Source organism: Lynx canadensis, chromosome F2 (assembly GCF_007474595.2).
Source record: "Lynx canadensis isolate LIC74 chromosome F2, mLynCan4.pri.v2, whole genome shotgun sequence".
Taxonomy (NCBI): Eukaryota; Metazoa; Chordata; class Mammalia; order Carnivora; family Felidae; genus Lynx; species Lynx canadensis.
Window position 1 is genome coordinate 29,287,096 of NC_044320.2, and position 19,038 is coordinate 29,306,133.

A 19,038-nucleotide genomic window follows, 5' to 3' on the forward strand; every position below is an offset into this window, starting at 1 on the left:
TTATTTATTTATTCTTATGCTTAACAAAATTTTTTCTCCACAGAGATCAAACATATAATTTCCTTTTGTTTTTCTCATTCATCATGATTTTTTACATGTATGTGTATATCTATAAACATATACATAATTATCTCTCTCTCTCTCTCTCTCTCTATATATATATCCTCTTGGTTCTGTTGCTTTGGAGAACACTAATACATGTGGTAAAAGTCATGAGGAGGGACGCCTGGGTGGCTCAGTCTGTTGAGCGTCCAGCTTCGGCTCAGGTCATGATCTTACTGTTTGTGAGTTCGAGCCCTGTGTTGGGCTCTGTGGTGACAGCTGAGAGCCTGGAGCCTGTTTCAGATTCTGTGTCTCCCTCTCTCTCTGCGCCTCCCCTGCTCGTGCTTTGTCTTTGTCTCTGTCTCTCTCTCTCAAAAATAAATAAACATTAAAAAAAAAAGTCATGAGGATGTTCTCTTCTGCTTTTTTTAAAAAAAAATCTATTGCATAATCTTAAACACTAAGATCTACAATCTATCTTGAATTAATATAACATTTTGTCTTTTTAAAGTACATATAAAATTTGTAAATATTCAAAAGATATAACTGAGAGCATCTTTGTATGATTTGTAATCTTAGTAAGTATCTAAAATGCTTCACCATTAAAACCTGGTTTTGTCTATCTTCTTGAAAGAATATTTTTATAAATTCTATTATTACTGAAATTATATAATTGGTCTCATGATTCTCACTTGCCTATTTCTATAATAAATTATGCTAATAAATTTCTCCAATTTAAATTAGCATTAATTTCTTGATGTATAATTTTCATTATATTGTTCTGCTAAATCTAATTTTAAGATTCTGATTTAACCTTTATTCATATGTAAGATTGCCTAGTGAAAATTTTTAAATTAAGGATATATCCTATTATTCACAAAAAGAGGAAAAGAAAGCCTAAATTCACATAATTCGTTTTTTCTTCTTTAAAAATCTATTAATTTAAAGCCATAGATTCTATCCTGAACATTGCTTTGGCCAGAGTCCATACTATTTCTTTTTTATGAAATTTCCATTAGTGACATCTAAATGATCTATAATAGATTGATCCAAGAATAATTTGGAATAGTGTTTTAGATTTTTTTATGCAACCATTTATAATACATTTAAACTTTATTGTTTTGTGATTATAGGACGTGCTTTGTACATATTTTACTTTTGAAATTAAGGTTACCTGGGGCGCCTGGGTGGCGCAGTCGGTTAAGCGTCCGACTTCAGCCAGGTCACGGTCTCGCGGTCCGTGAGTTCGAGCTCCGCTTCAGGCTCTGGGCTGATGGCTCAGAGCCTGGAGCCTGTTTCCGATTCTGTGTCTCCCTCTCTCTCTGCCCCTCCCCCGTTCATGCTCTGTCTCTCTCTGTCCCAAAAATAAATAAACGTTGAAAAAAAAAAAATTTTAAAAAGAAAAAAAAAAAAGAAATTAAGGTTACCTTTATGACCTATTGTATGGTTAATTATTGTAACTACCATGGTTTTGTTAGGAAAGAATATACAGTTTTTGTGCGGCAATGTTAGCTATTAGGTCAATATCATTATTCATAGTATTCATAATTATATTACTAGTCTATCAATAGTTACTTGTCTACTTAATCAGTTAAAACCTAAGAAAATATATGAAGTTTAATGTGTTTGTATCATAAAAATTTCTCCTTATATTTCATCTAGTATTGATATGAATCTGTATACATATACATTCACACATGTATTCATGCAGTTTTAATGCTTAGTATGGAAATTTATGAATGTATAGAAAAGTATAGAGATAGATATGACAAATTTGAATTACCTTCCGCTGAGCTTCGACAATTATCAATACATGAATAATCTTATTTTATTTATCCACTCCTATACCTGATTATCATCCCATATCATCCACTCACATACCTGATTATTTTGAAGCAAATCCAATCAAATCATCTGTAAATAATTTAATGTCTATTTCTAAAAGATAACTCTTTATTAAATGTAATATGATATCATTATTATGTCAAAGATAAATAATTGTTCAATATCATTAAATAATCACATGCACTTGTTTCATAGTTTTTTTTTAAAGTGTATTAGCATCTAAGTAGGAGCATATATGGACTTAATATGTCTACTAAGTCTCTTTTGAGCTATTAATTTCTAACTTTTTTCTTACAAATGTTTATTAGGTAAAATAGGTCATTAGTTCTATAGAGTTTCCCACATTTGGGTTTTAGTGATTGCACTTCTGTGGTGTCACAGTGTCACTTAAATATATTCCTCTGTCCCTTATATTTTCTGCAGATTGGTAATTAGATCCAGAGCTCCTGGTCAGATTGAGCTGTTTGTTTGACAAGATCTCTTTACTGTGGTGGTGTATGTTTCCATCAGATATCATTTTAACATTTTCTTGTTTCTCCTTTTGTTGTGCTCTCAGCCATCAGGGCTTGTTCTAAAATCCATTAATCATTAGTACTGGTAAAACTGTAGTATTCAAATTCTATTACCCATTTCTTTATTAGTTGGAATAGTTCGATAAAGAGAAACTTCCTTTATCAACTATTTGATTATTCTTTAGGTCCAGATTATATAGGACGGTAGAGTGTATACTTGAGGCAAGGCACCCTATCAAGGTCATTGTTGAGGACAACTGGAAAATATAGACCACTTCTCAGAATTGGTGTCAGGAAAACAGAAGGCAGTAGTACTTAGCATTTGTCCATTAATTCTAATCACCCTTTGGTGGAAGGCTGTCCTAAGGGATGTTAACTCCCTCAAGTTTCTGAGCTATGCATGAACAAGAGGCAGAAAGCAACAACACATTGCAAGCTTGAGAAAGTGGCTCTCAACATAATGTGAGACATAAACCCACAGGGGATTGTCCTTCCAGTGCACTTGAAGCTTCACGCAGAGGTGTGTTCATGAGAGTGTGAGGTAGAGCATCAAAGACAGTTATATACTTGGTATCTTAGCATCCTTCAAAAGTGACAAGTGTGAGTTTGTGTGCATGTGTGTGTGAGCTATCAAGAACCCATAGATTTAAGCATATTTATGTTTTTAATGGATTGCATTCATTTTTTAATTGATGCTCAATTATCCTTTATATGGCTAGCAAGAATCGCTTCACGTTGGCTCCTGTGTCTTTTTGACATGACCCTAGTAGTGGTTGATAGCATCATTGATATGTAGCATGGTGAGATATTGCAGGCTTATTATAAGTACTTCTGCATGAGACTTAGTGTCAGTCATTTCTCAAAGGATCCCTGGTTTCTTTTAATGAGAAATGGTCATTTAAAGATATGTTAGGATCCCATGTTACTACACCAATTACGTCTTCTAGGCCTTTATGGTAAACAGATCTAGGAAATAGGTTTGCATCATTAAAAGAAAATAATCTTTTGAAGCGCACAATACCATATCATTAACTATAGGCTCCATGTTGTACAAGAGATCTCTAGAATTTATTCAGCTAGCATTCTGAAACTTTGTACCAATAGGGCAAATTGCATTAAGGGGTCTTACCACAAAACAAAGAACAACAAAAACCAAAATGACACAGAGAGATTTGGGGAGGTATTGGATACATCAAGTAGCTTGATTGTGTGATGGTATCATGGGTGTTTGCATATTCATACTCACCAAATTGTATGCATTAAATATGTGAAGTTCTTTGTATATCAATTGTAGCTGAATAAAACTATTAAACATTTTTAATAAATTTAAAATAAAATTTGAATAAATCAAAAAAACTTTTTAATGCTTATTTATTTTTGAGAGAGAGGGAGACAGAGCACGAGTAGGGAAGGGACAGAGAAAGAGGGAGACACAGAATCTGAGGCAGGCTCCAGGCTCCAAACTCCAAGTCATCAGCACAGAGCCCTACAAGGGGCCCGAACTCACAAACTGGGAGATCATGACCTGAGCCAAAGTCAGAAACTTAACCGACTAGGCCACCCAGGCACCCCATAAATCAAGAAAATTTTAAAATATCATTTTCAGTTTATAGTGACACTTTCTATTCAAATTCAGGACCAGAAGGTTTTTCTTTAATCTCATCAATTTTAGTAACAATCTCATCTATCTTCTTTATCCAATGCCAAAAATTTGTGACAATATAATTATTCACTTGATTTACCCCAAAATACACACACAACAATCTCAGAATAACAATAAAAACACTAGCCACAAAAATATGACCATGGAAGAAAAGCTCAAATTTTTTTCTCAATTATTTTTGTCTTTTGCTTATATCCTACTAGGGATACATAGTCTAGTGTATGAACTACAAAGAGTCATTTTGGGATTGTTCATCTCCATGTAGTTAGGCCACCAAGTGGTTAGACAATTAGGTTTATCTTTTTTAATTTCCATTTTATTCTTAGGTATTTAAAAAGATACTTGATTTCTTAAACAATGTTAAATGGTGTTAAGTTAAATCAACAAAATAAGCTAATTTCTCTCCTTGTTGATATTATTTGCTTCTTCCTCCAACAGGTAAACATTACAAAAAAAGATTATTATCCTTTCATTTTTATTTATTATTATTTTTTTTATTTTTTAAACAGTTATTTATTTCTGAGAGACAGAATATGAGTGGGGGAGGGGCAGAGAGTGAGGGAGACAGAATCCAAAGCAGCTCCAGGCTCTGAGCTGTCAGCACAGAGCCCGATGCAGGGCTAGAAGCCATAAACTGTGAGATCGTGACCTGGGCCAAAATCAAGAGATGGATGCTTAACTGACTGAGCCATCCAGGCACACCTATTCTTCCAGTAAAAAAATAAAATTAAGGGGCGCCTGGGTGGCGCAGTCGGTTGGGCGTCCAACTTCAGCCAGGTCACGATCTCGCGGTCCGTGAGTTCGAGCCCCGCGTCGGGCTCTGGGCTGATGGCTCAGAGCCTGGAGCCTGTTTCCGATTCTGTGTCTCCCTCTCTCTCTGCCCCTCCCTCGTTCATGCTCTGTCTCTCTCTGTCCCAAAAATAAATAAACGTTGAAAAAAAAAATTTTTTTTTAAAAAAAATAAAAAAAAAATAAAATTAAGTGTGTGTGTATAATATATTTGTGTATATAACAAATATGTATATGTATGCATGCATATGTGTGTATCTCCCCATCACCTTTCTTACACAATGGAACTCTATACACTTTTATTCACTTTGCTTTTTTCACATAACATCACATTTTGCATTTTTCAACTTTCATTGTAATCTCCATTGTATAACTGAGAGTTGGGTTTTATAAAAAGAATTTATATTTTTCAAATTCAGGTCTTTCTTCAACTTAGGAGAGTTTTCTTCTATTTTTTTTTCTTATGAGTTCCTATTAAGTTTGTTCTAGTATCTTTACCAGTATACATAGGAGAAATTTCCTTTCTGTCTTTTATGTCTCTCAACTCATTTTTAACTCATGATTGAACAAAGTCTCTTCCTCTGCTTTCCTAGAAAGCTTGAATCCCAAAAGGATAGGTTTGCTTTTCCTTACAGGTATTTATATCCTTTATTAAATACTGCTATTGCCAAAGAAAGAAACTAGCTGAGTGATTCTTACACATTGAGTGAATGCAAAAATACATCCAAAAAGGTAGGAAAGGCTGAGACACAAAGGACTGTAACAACGAAGCCATCTATCTTTTCTTAGTTCTGATGACAGTGTAAGTCATTATAAACATCATCCATAGGGCCAAGATAAAGAGAAGATGGAAAGACAGCCCAGGGAGACTGTCATAGTTGTGCAGGGCTAGATAACACCACCTAGAGGGACAAGCCTATTGAATTAAACCAAATGACCCACTTGAATCTTGTCTCCTTCCCAGGACTTTACTACTCTAGTGAATTGATGCAAAACAACTGGTTTTTGAAAGCTAAGGAATGCTTAGTATATATAAGATACAGCAAACATTTATTGTCCATTAAATATTAGGTCAGGAGAGAGCAGATTAAAAACATTTCTATTTTTTGGGAGGGGTGGGAGGGAGGAAAAAAGCAAAGGTTGTAGAACTTGGTCAAGATCATAGTGAAATCCCGTGACTTGCAGAATCTGAAATAACATTTTTCTCCAGCGGTACTTGTACCCTAACCACAAAGTAACACTAGATTCTTTATAAACTAAAACTACTGGCAGTCCCCTATGTAATCTCAGCAATATTTTGGCAGAAATATAATTCTTTCTTGAGGAGTTATCACTCAGAGTTTTATTTGTCCTTTTCTGAGTGGAACATTGAATCACATTGTAGATAGCTGCATTGTAGCTTATTGATTTTAGTTTCCCTTGTTGTCTACATGTCTTCTGTTCTTTTCCCCTTTCCTTTAACAAAGTTTAAATGAAACTTAACACTTCTAAGCATAAGTCTGTACAACACAAACTTCGAAATACAAATTTGCTGAAAGGGCTCCTTCTCAAACAATGTGATTACTATGCATTAGAGTAGATATGCAGATAAAGAAACTATATAGCTTATTAAAGGTATATAAGACATATGTCTTAGTGTTTATTGCATAGGACATCTTTAAATACAAAATTACCATATCAGGATGGCCCCTTGGAACTCCATGAACTGTTGATTAGGGAGTGTAATACAGTCTTGAGACCCACAGAATTTAAGAGAATACATAATTCCCTAAAGTTGAATGTAAGAGTTTCTGCATATATGCATCTTTCTGTAGCTAAGTTCCATAGAGTTCTTGAAATTTGCAAAGGGGCTTGTGGCCACCTCTCTAATATCCATGTGAGAATTAATGCTATAGAGGAAAACAAAATATAGTATCAGTTTTTTAAAATTTGTTATGGAAAATGTGCTGTGTAGATTTGAATATCTTAATCTAGTTGCTATAGTCTAATATGAGCATATATTATTGTGCATTTCTATTTCTATTAAATGGTAACTTCCATTCACTAAATGTATATTACTTTAAATGTTTTTTCTTTAATCCTCGTAGATCTGTCTAGGGTAGATAATATTCTCCTCATTTTACAACTAGGACACTGAGTCTCCAAAAAGTCTGATGGAATTTTAGAGTAAGTAATTGGTAGAATCTCTTTGGCTACAAATGCTGTATACATTTTTTTTTCTCAAAAGGTGGTAAAAATTTCTTGTTTTATTGAACAACTACTATATCAGACCATGAACTAAAATCTTTACATTTGTTTGCTCTTAATACTCATACTCACCTTGCAAGATGATATCATTATTCTCATTTAACAGGTAAGTGCACTGAAGCTAATGAGGTCTCACAAATGGAAAGAGGCAGAGCTGGGTTCAAATACCGAAAAGTTGTAATATGTTTGTTGCCTTTTACACGCTCAATAATCTCTTCAAAGTAGGTTGCCTGAATGGGCTAGAAATGTGTTCAGATGCAAGTTTAAGCTTCTAGGGTAAATAAGGAGCTTATTCTCTTATAACAGGAAATCTAGAAGACAGTAGTGGCTCAGGGATGCTGCCATGCCTGGAGGAGATTTAGCAACAAACTAGGCTCATCCAGTCTTCCTGTTCTATCATAATTACTATGTAGTTTTCATCCTGGTAAGATGGCAGCTTTACTTCCATGCATTACTTTCTTATTCATCTTAGAAAACTAGGAAGTGCAAAAGGCAAAATAAAGCAGGCTTTTCCTCATGAGAATTAATTTGGGAAGGGGAATTCTCTGAGAAATGTCTTAGTAACCAGAACTTAATGACCACTCTTAGAAGCAAGGCTGGGAAATAATCAACTATGAATTAGGTACACATTACTGCCCTGTACTAATTCTGGGTTTGGTTAGTATAGAAGAAGAAGAATGGAAAATGGATAAGAAACCAGTGAGGCATGCTAAGTGATTTTTTTCTCTTTGACTTTATTGGTGGCCTATTGGTGACCTTATTCAATAACTGTAGAGAAAACACTAATTTAGAAGACATGGAGTCCAACTAACCAATAGAAACCTAAGGAATTACTAAATAATAGGACCTGATTCTGTAATCTTAGGATTCAGTGGTCGACAAGATATGGTTCCTGACTCTATACATTTTAAAACATTGTGAGGAAAATGTTCAGAATGTGTAGAAGTACAATGATCCCTGCCAAAATGGAATATAATGTTGAATATAAATAAATATTAGGGAGAGATAATCTAGTTTGACTGTCAAAAGATGAGATCTAAAAGATTAATAAGAGTTTGTAAGTCTAAGACCTAAGGGAAGGCAGGAGTTTCAGGCAGAAGAAACGGTATCTGTGAAAGATTTGTGGAAGAGGAAGGAGGTATGGTACATAGAATGCATGGAGAAAATGCAATGTGCCAGAGCATCAAGAATTTAAAAGGAAGAGGCAGAAGAAAAGAGGCAAGAGCTAGAGAAAGGAGCCAGATTATGATAGGCTTCTTAGATGTTTAGGTCTTGGATCCTTAACCTAAGGTCGGTGAGAAACCAACAAAGAGTTGTTTAAATACGAGTGAGGCATGATTGAATTTTTATTTTAACAGATCACTCTGACTTCTTCTCAAGAGTGGAAGAGTGAGAGATAATAGGGCATTTTATTATTCAGAAATGAGAGAATGGAAGCTTAGATTAGTATGGCACTGGAGAAAGTGGATGGATTCCAGTGATATTTAGGTAGAAGAGTCTACCTATCTGGGTCATGGATTGGGCTAAGGTCATTGAGAGCAAAGGAATAAGACTAAGGTTTCTGGTTTAAGTAACTGAGTGACAATCATAGATTGGTAAGAATAACAGATTGATAAGCTTGGTAGGCATCATTTAGTCCAACTAATGAATCAATATCAACCAACTAATGAATCACAGTCCAACTGTGAATCAATAATTCACAGACGGGAACTTGAAGCCAGGATGTGAAGAAACTTCTATAATAGCTGTTTTTTAATGGTTGAGTTGAGATGGACTCATTTACCAAAATGTATTGAGCACCTATAATTTTTCAGACCGTATGCCTAGCACCTGGAGGTGCAGATAAAAACAATAAAGAATTGGTTCCTGCTCAGCCTCTCAGAATTTAAGCCCAAGATGATTAACTTCAGCCCAAGGCTTCCTTGCAAAACATGAATTTGTTTCTTCATTTCTGAGCATCTATACAGAGTGATACTTTATGGTATTTTGTCCATCTTTAAGTTAATATATTGAGACAAATTATTTTACTAATTTGAATCTGCATAACTATGCGTAATTGCACTTAAATCTTACCAACATTTATCCATACTAACTACACAAATCATCTTTTTAAAATATATCCAAAAAATAAAATAAAATAAAATAAAATAAAATAAAATAAAATAAACCTTTCTGTAATATTATTTTAATTTTCTAGTTGTAAGCTTTATCTGCTCTATTATAGTTTAAAATAGTTAAAAGCACAATTATGTCCAATTTTTTGTATTCTATCTTAGTGCTTAAAACAGTATAAATAATTGTGGTTGAAAATTTAATTTTTTAGGTTTTAAAATTCCACTAGCTTTACTTAGAGAGTGTCATGAAATTCAGAATTCCACTTTCAAAGTTATTAATGATTTTTTTCAATGCTTTATATGAGAGTTTAAAATTTAAAAATTAAGTTCTTTAGGGGCACCTGGGTGGCTCAGTCAGTTAAGCCTCTGACTCTTGATTTCAGCTCAGGTCATGATCTCATGGTTTGTGAATCTGAGCACCCATGTTGGGCTCTGCACTGACAGTGTGGAGCCTGCTTGGGATTCTCTCTGTCCTCTCTCTCTCTGGCTCTCCCCGGCTCATGTATTTTTTTTTTCTCTCTCTCAAAATAATTAAGTAAACATTAAAAAATTAAGTTAAATTTTTACGAATTTTTTAAAAGCCGCATTTTGTTGGATTTTATTTCATACTTTGGTGTTTATTCTGTTTATCTTTCAGGAAATGTATTTCATTAGAAAATCAGAGAAAGGTTTCCTTGACAACCATAAAAACAGGTAAGAGCTTTTAATCTTAAGGTATTTGTTGCAATAGTGGTTTTTTTGAGTGTTATGATTGATTTTGTGCCATGTGAAAGTTTATGTGCTTTCAATATGGGAGTTTTCCTGGAAATAAGTCTGCAGAGTCCCTGACTGTCATATTATTTTACATTAATATGTTCTATCAGTATGCGGGTTTAGCTTTAAAATGGCTTCAAGAACAAATAGTGGACACTAAACCCAAATAAATGAGCTGTGGATCGAGAAAGAATGAATATCAAGAAAGAAAGAATAAATATCCTTTATTTTCAAATAAAGTAACATTTCTTCCATATTCTATATCAGGGTACATTCTGAAGGATTGATCTTAAATTTTATTTATAGCTTGGGGCACCTGGGTGGCTCAGTTGGTTAAGCATCTGACTGATGATCTAGGCTCAGGTCATGATCTTGCAGTCGTGGGATCAAGCCCCACAACTGGCTCTGTGCTGACAGCATGGAGACTGCTTTGGATTTTCTCCCTCCCTCTCTGCCCCTCCCCCCACTGGCACTCTCTCTCTCAAAATAAATAAATAAACTTAAAATTTTTTATTTATATCTTGATTTTGAAGTCTTAATCAAGAGTCTTCAACAGTAAGATTATACAATGATAGAATTATTTGCCTCTTGAGATATTTAGTTCCTATCATTAGAGAAATTTAATGATATGATTAAATTATTAGCATAGTAAATGTGATAGTTCAGAATCCAGGTACATAGTGCTCATTAGAAGTAATGTTAGAAGCAGTGATAGTGGGGCGCCTGGGTGGCTCGGTCGGTTGAAGGTCTGACTTCGGTTCAGGTCATGATCTCAGGGCTCATGAGTTCGAGCCCCGCGTCAGGCTCTGTGCTGACAGCTCAGAGCCTGGAGCCTGTTTCCGATTCTGTGTCTCCCTCTCTCTCTGCCCCTCCTCTGTTCACGCTCTGTCTCTCTCTGTCTCAAAAATAAATAAACTTTAAAAAAAATTTTAACAACAACAGAAAAAAGAAGTAGTGATAGGGACAGTAATGGTAGTAGTAGCAGAAATATATAGTATTTATCGTTATTATAATCGCCTGAGGTGGTATATTGTAGAGCAAGTTCCAATATAGGATAGATGGCCAGATTGTATGTAAATTAGGAATATGTCCATACTTTAGATATAGTAGATCTCTAAGATTTAAGTGTTTAAATTGTATAAATGAATATTAAGGACTACTCAGTGAGTAGTTTCATCTTTCTAGATTAGCTGACTGGAATTTTAAATCAAAGTTAGTACATGAAACACTTTAAAACTTTGTATTCTATACTGAGGAATTCTCTTTTCAACTAACATTAACAAATATTACACACAGAATTAGTGTTGCAGTCATTGTGTGAGTGTAAGGCTGTCGCATATTTTAAGGTCTTGCCCCGTCTTAAGTGGTGCTGGATAAGTGGTTTTCCTGGGTGCTATTTGCTGTTCTGGCAATAGAACTGAATCAGCTTTGCCCACTATACAAGTCAAAGTCCAATATATGGCCCAGAATGGTGTGTGGAGATGAGGTATTATATACACTGGAGGTATATTGATAAGAATGGGCTGAACTGTTTTAACAGAAAGGCCTCCATATTTGGTGGTTCCAATAAGCTATGAGTTTTACCTTCCTGTCATGTAGCTGGAGTGGGATGGGGGTATCAACAGGTGACCAGGAACCACCCAATCATTCAGGGAACAATTTCCTTCCATTTAGCTTTTTCACCATCTTCTAGAGTATTTGTTGCAGTATAGTCAGAATAGAGTCACTGATACATTTGGGTTTCAGACAATGCGAAGGGCAAATGTTTGAGGGAAACCACCAGGAAATCTCACTCACCCCTTTCGCTTATGCTGGAGACTCTACCTAACCACAAGTGAAACTGGGAAATGTCACAGAGCTGGGCAGCCCTTGGCCTGGCCTGGCCATATTACTGTGGAGAGAAAGATTAGATTTCTGGCAGTGTCCTCACGGAAGTCAGGCTTTTCCCCCAGCTGTGCGATGGGGAGCCTTAAAGATAAACCACAATGGGCTCTCAATCTCTGACAAAGAACTCTTTCCTTGAAGATCAGAACAACATCTGTGATGCACACTTGTGAGAAATAGCCTTTCAAGGATGCTAAAGATGGAGATATTGTTTACAGACCCTTGGTCTCGGATATTGATATTTTAAAAATAAGGTGTCAGCTTGCTAAGCCTGAGTTTGATTTTAGAATCAAGAAGGACACAGATGTCTGTAAATGTTTTCCATTAAGGATACAGGTTATTTACATTCTCCCAAAAGTGTAGTGAAAGCCACTAGTATAAAAGGGTTGTGTCACATCAAACACCGAGTTTCTCAGTTCCAGCAATGCCTGACTTTGGGCTGACATTGTCAGCTGCTAAGGGAAGCTGTGCAATAGGTGTTTTATCTGCCCCTGCTTCTAGAGGTGACCTTGCTGCTGATAAGTCCTTTGGAAGTTTTTATTGGGAATTGAGAATTTTATCTCACTGAAAGTGGAATATGTATGTGGCCTTTTGCCATGAATCATATATACATATATATAACATTATATATATTATTAGATGCACAATTTTTGTTATAATATATAACAAATACATTATATATTATATATATATGTATATATATATTTGTTATAAACCCTATATATTTTATTTTATTTTTCTAAAGTTATTATTCTGAGGAGAACATAAGCTTTACCCAAAGGGATCAATGAAACAAAACAAACCAAAAAAGAATCATGAAAGCTTGAATGAGGAAAAATTGAAAGATCAAGAAACATATGCAACTTAGATTCAAATTGAGACTTCCTTTCTTCTCTTTCAATTATTTAATAGAATTTGAGCTGAACCTTCAGACACCTCTTTATATGGTTGCAATCTACTGAAATTCCTTACCCCTACGATCCCACAGTATTATGTGTATTCTAGGATGTCTCGATTCAGTCTGCAGAAGCCGCAAACTTTTGAGAGCTCAAAATATTTGAGCTCATGGAGATCTGTTACAGGCATGTTCTTTAAAATCATGTGGTACTTGGAAATTTTAACTTAATTGCCCTATCTCAAAATTTGTTTTAATAGTATAACAACTTTTCAAAGAAGTACAATAAGAATAGAGGGCTCTCTGATAGAGATGATGAAATCAAAAGCACCACATTTTCTATCAAAACCCTTACAAATCTAGTCATGTCTAACAATCATTTGTGGTAAACCTTTAAATTTTTTTTTAATGTTGATTTATTTGTGAGAGAGATAAGGGGGGGGGCAGAGAGAGATAGGGAGACACAGAATCCAAAGCAGTCTCCAGTCTCTGAGTTGTCAGCGCAGAGCCCGACACGGGACTGGAACTCATGAACCGCGAGATCATGACCTGAGTGAAGTCGGATGCTTAACCAACTTAGCCACCCAGGCGCCCCTATTTGTGGTAAACCTTTATTGCTTGCTTATTTATTAAGGCCTTACTTGGGTAGTAGATAAACTTCTGAAACAGAAATTAAAACACACACACACAATTTAACAGGAAAAGGTAGTAGAATATCTGAGAATCTCTGTTTATCATGAAAATTTACTTGATTTTTGACAGTCAAATGTTTTATTTTTTTAAATGTTTATTTTTGAGAGAGAGAGAGCAAGCAGAGGAGGGGCAGAGAGAGAGAGAGACGGGAAGAGAATCCAAAGTAGGCTCTGTGCTGACAGCAGAGAGCCGGAGGTGGGGCTCAAGCTCATGAGCCTTGAGATCATGACTTGAGCCGAAGTCCGAAACTTAACTGACTGAGCCACCCAGGTGTCCCTGTCAAATGTTTTAAATTGAAAAATAGCATAATAGGCAAGGAGTAGCTCAGAGTTGTAGCAAGGAGAGTAGCAGTGGTTTGTTTTGTAGAGTGCGTCCTTAAAAACTGGATTTTGCTCTTTACTTTCTGCATCGCACCCTACTGGCTTCCTAAGTTTAGTTTCCTTCTACTACTCTCAGTTCTGATAAGGCATTCCTAAAAGTAGGGCAAAATCCTCATTGATCTCACAGCATGAGGTTTTCCTTGCTTGCTTGTTGCAGTGTCCTGTATGTCTGGTTTACCGTAACATCAGGGAAGTTTAGGTGGCCACTCTGATGGAGATTGTCTATATCATCGATAGGATTATGGAGGACTCTAACCCAGCCTGGGTAGAGTCTGGGACATGGCACATCTATCAGTGCTGGATCATTGATCTGTGGAGTGTCATTAAAATACCAATAGAAAATCATGAACTAAATGTCAAAAAGGGGAAGAGAGAGAGACAAACAGACAGACAGACAGAAACTACTACTGTGTTAACTCTTTTTTAAGCCAGATTTACTTTATGAGAAAATGCACCATAAATATTCCTTTTTTGGTAGAAATGTTCCAGCACTCATAGAAAAGCTTCTTATCTTTTCATTTCCCAGCTGATAATGTGATTTGAGATAATCACCTGGAACTTAAAGTGTGGATCATAATAGTTGTGTTAACTATTATTGAATATAACTCTGGTCTTTTTTTTTTTAAGTTTTTTGAGAGAGAGAGAGAGAGAGAGAGAGAGAGAGAGAGCACAAGTAGGGGAGAGGGGCAGAGGGAGAAAGTGAGAGATATATAGAGAATATTAAGCAGGCTCCACGCTCAGTGTGGAGTCCAAGGCAGGGTTCAATCCCATGACCCTGGGATCATAACCTGAGTCAAAATTAAGAGTCAGATGCTCAACCAACTGAGCCACTCAGGCATCCCATAACTCTGGTCTTTTAAAGAATAAAACTCAATCAATACTGAGAAAGAATTGCCAGACATTAGCCAGATCCCATTTATGAGCATATCATAGTTGGCTGAGTTGTTTTAAAAGTTATTTTTCTTTGTCCCAGTGGTCTATAGAGTTTGAGATGTCTCCCATCAGTGATAAATCCATTTTGACCTTGCACAAAGTTAGTGCTAAAGCATAAAATAGAATTCCATATTTCAAAGTCTACACTTTGCTCAACAACAAAATATATTGCAAATGATAAACTATATGAAATGAAAGTGTCAATAGTTATCCACCCATTTTGCTCCAGTCTAGATGATACAAAATACAAATATTCATTATGATTGCAGCAAATTCCATTCTTTTAGAAGCCTTTCAGGAAACCAAGATTGAAGCACGATTTACACTGTGTTCTATGTGTGTCACTGTTCCAACTCGTTTAAAAGAAGCTTTGTCTACACAACTTTGGTTATAAATTAGGATATTAAAAATTAATGACTGTGCTTCATCTTTCTCTTTTTTAGGACTTACAACTAAAATCTAACACAATTAGTTGTTCACTGAGTCTCAAACTGTCCCTCAGCAGAGAAGCCCAATTGCATCAATAATTTTTTTAAAATGTATTTATTTATTAAGCTTCTCTTATTTAAGGATTAAAATTCTACCACAGACACTAGCAGGGTATAATTTGATTTTTGAGAACATATTTTGTCAGTGTTAACTGTATAAATTGATTTTGCAGATATAGAAAACAAGTACCAAAAAAGAAACTTTGAGGGAAACTGAGCATCAACATTACGTGTTCCTTTTTATTTTCATATTGTACTCTGAGATCAAGAGTTTGTTAAAATGCCAAGTACCCTCCTTTTGGTCATAACAGTGTGGGTAGACTAAATAAGTCATTTTTTAGAAATGTTCATTTATTTTTGAGACAGAGACAGTGCATGAGCAGGGGAGGGGCAGAGAGAGAGGGAGACACAAAATCCAAAGCAGGCTCCAGGCTCTGAGCTGTCAGCACAGAGCTGGAAGCGGGGCTCGAACTCACAAACCATGAGATCATGACCTGAGCCGAAGTCGTTTGCTTAATTGACTGAGCCACCTGGGCGCCCCTAAATAAGTTCTAATTTTTAAAGAGGAATGAGATTATTTTTGTTTAGAAAATATGTGAGTTAAAAATAGCAAATATTTGGAGTGCCTAGGTGGTTCAGTTGGTTAAGCGTTTGACTCTTGATCCCAGATCAGGTCTTTATCTCAGGGTTGTGAGTTCAAGCCCAGCATCGGGCTCCATGCTGGGTGTGGAGCCTACTTTAAAAAAAAAAAAGTAAAATAAAAATAAATAAATAAAATAAAATAAAAATAGCAAATATTCTCTAGAAGCTAATATATCACAAGCTCTTCATAAGGTATGTATGTACATTTTAACCTTTAAAAGTTTAATAGCTAGGATTGAAGTTATGATGGGGGAGAAAAGTGGCGAATTTCATTTGAAGACAAATTGTGTGTGTGTGTGTGTGTGTGTGTGTGTGTGTTTATAACCCTATAACTTCATTCTGCTCACCACAGAACATAATTTGTCTTGGTAGTCATCATTCACTTTTCACTAGGTCTAGAATATGTTGTTCATGTATGAGTAATGCTATTATCCTAAACCAGTAAATAAGTTTCAATATGCTACTTACAGTGTATTTCTACAACTCACATTAATAAACAGCTAAAGAACACAAAGATATCATGAAATGCTTTACCATATAGGATTGCAAATTAAATGTCAGATTTTAATATTTAAAGATGCTCAACTGTATTCATATATTTAGAAGTGAAACTTGTTTATCCTTTAATAATTGAGTTTGATTTAGGACTAGCTATTACCCTGTTTTTTAATAACATAGCAAAACATTTTTTAGAAGAAGAGTTTTAGACTTAGTGTTTTTAATTTTTTTTTTCAACGTTTATTTATTTTTGGGACAGAGAGAGACAGAGCATGAATGGGGGAGGGGCAGAGAGAGAGGGAGACACAGAATCGGAAACAGGCTCCAGGCTCTGAGCCATCAGCCCAGAGCCTGAAGCGGAGCTCGAACTCACGGACCGCGAGATCGCGACCTGGCTGAAGTCGGACGCTCAACCGACTGCGCCACCCAGGCGCCCCTAGACTTAGTGTTTTTAATCACATTTAATTTGAGAAAGGCAAATGGGAGATTTTGGGCTACTTCTGATAAGACACCTTTGAGGTAGATGGGAGGTAAATAGTCATTTTTTGTAAAATAAGAAATGTGGAGTGACTGAGTTTTCAAAACTCCCTTAGAAGCAGAAGAGGAATGAATTCCAGGACACGGCGCTTATGTTCCTGGTGTATTTACCTTGTAAAACAGCACATCTCCACACTTATCAATCTCCCCACCTTCCACACCACTAAGCAGTGGGAACCTCAAGTGTCTCCGTTGACAAAGGGCCGAGAAGATCTGCACCTCTGGGTCACAGGAAGAAGTTTCTAGGACAGTGACACATTCTTTACCCTAGACTTCTTCCCTTGATCTGCTTACTCTTTTGTTCACACTCATACCATCGGCCTTTGGCAAAGGAGAGAAAATCCATTTGGAAAGGGAATTTGTAGGTATCAGGACTGATATCTCTAGATAGTGATAGAGTTTGAGTTACCCATTTGCTGATGATTTCTTAGCATGGGTTTTCAACTGAGTAGCAAACAGTGTTTCAACTGAGTAGCAAACAGCAAACTGATAACTTCCGCCGCTCAATTATCCCATGAGAATTCTCTAGTTCCCCTCTCCCTCTATCTATAGAGAGACTATAGCAGAATGAGTAATCAGCAGGAAGAGTAATCAACTAAATGGGAGCTATGGTTTCTCCCTAGCTGAGGACCAGCTAATACCCAGGTAAAGAGTAAGGTCCACCTACAGTCAGGTCCTGCATCAGTCAAGTATTTCTGCCTCAGAGAATACAAACTTAGGGTTCTTAATTTGGAATTTCTAAGGAAATAATCTATTTAAGAATAACAAAAAAAATGAATAAAGTGCCCATGAAATTTATATTTATGGTTCAACCAAAGATATACTTTTAATTACAAAGACCTTTAAAAATAAACACATTTTGTAAAGTTCAAGTTTATTCACAGGTTATTTCTCCCAGGGGAGTTATATTGTTCAGTGATTTAGAGAACTAGGTTCTTTCTCACACTGTCTTAAAATCCTTTGGAGTTTAATTTTTTTGTGCTCTCTCCATGTGTACCATTTTCTCCCTCTTGATGCTGCTTTTATCTGATTATCATCTCTTCAGACATCTCTTGTATATATTTTAGAGAAAGCTTGCTGAATCTCTCTTTGAGCACCTTGAAAACCAGCTTTTGCTAGCACCAGCAGGGTTTATTGCACTTTGTAAAATGCCTAATGATTGCTCAATTTTTCTTTTAAAACCAAGATATTGATGCTGCTTCCTCCTTATTGGTGATACATCCACTCCTCTTTATTTGGCTCAAATGCCCTTGTAAAAATTATTTTGGTTTTCTATTCTTGGCTTGTTTTTGGCTCTGTTCCTGGAGGATTGAGTTATTTATATTTCTCTTATTTGGGCAGTAATATATGGATTTACAGGTGGTGCCCCCAGAAGGAGAGAAAGACTTGGGAAACAAAGCAAAGTATCTCTTGATGGTACCTGAGGTTTCTTCTGCCAGGTTTTTGGAAATGACTTTATAGTACATCAGAGAGTAAGATGACAAAGTTCTGTCACTGCACACAACCCACTGCACATTATGTGGTGTTTCCGAAATATTTAGAGTGTCTAAAAGATGAGAAATGTCACTCATTATTTCAAAATGCAATCCATTTTCTTCCTGTGGTTAGCAAAACAGTGTAAGACATATATGTTTTTGTGGGATTTGTTTTATTTTATTTATTTTTGTTTACCCAGTATGTGTTCTTCTTATGTTTATAATACTGTAATTTTGCTTTTGGGTCTTTTATGACCACCTACAGTGTGGGTGACACTACAGTCAAGGACTCTGGTGTTCCCATGTTCCTATCAGGTTTGTAGGGCTTCCTGGAGAAGGCGATTGAACCAGTGCTCTTCAAAGCGGGTCAGCATAGGGTGATCAGATCTCAATAAAAGGATTTCTCTCCCCAGTCTCCATGGGCTCAGGGACTGGATCAGGATCTTCTGCCTGAATCTGCCCTTGCCTCTCTTGTCTGTCCTTTGCTGGTGAGCCACTGCTTCAGACCTGGTCACTGCCCTCTACTTGCCTCTTGGATTTAACTCTCCACAGTGTTCCTTGTAAGCTTGTTCTTGTCCACAATATGACTGAAATTCCCATTTTCTCTCTCCTTCACAGCTGAAAGTCAATGTTAATGACCAGTGCATC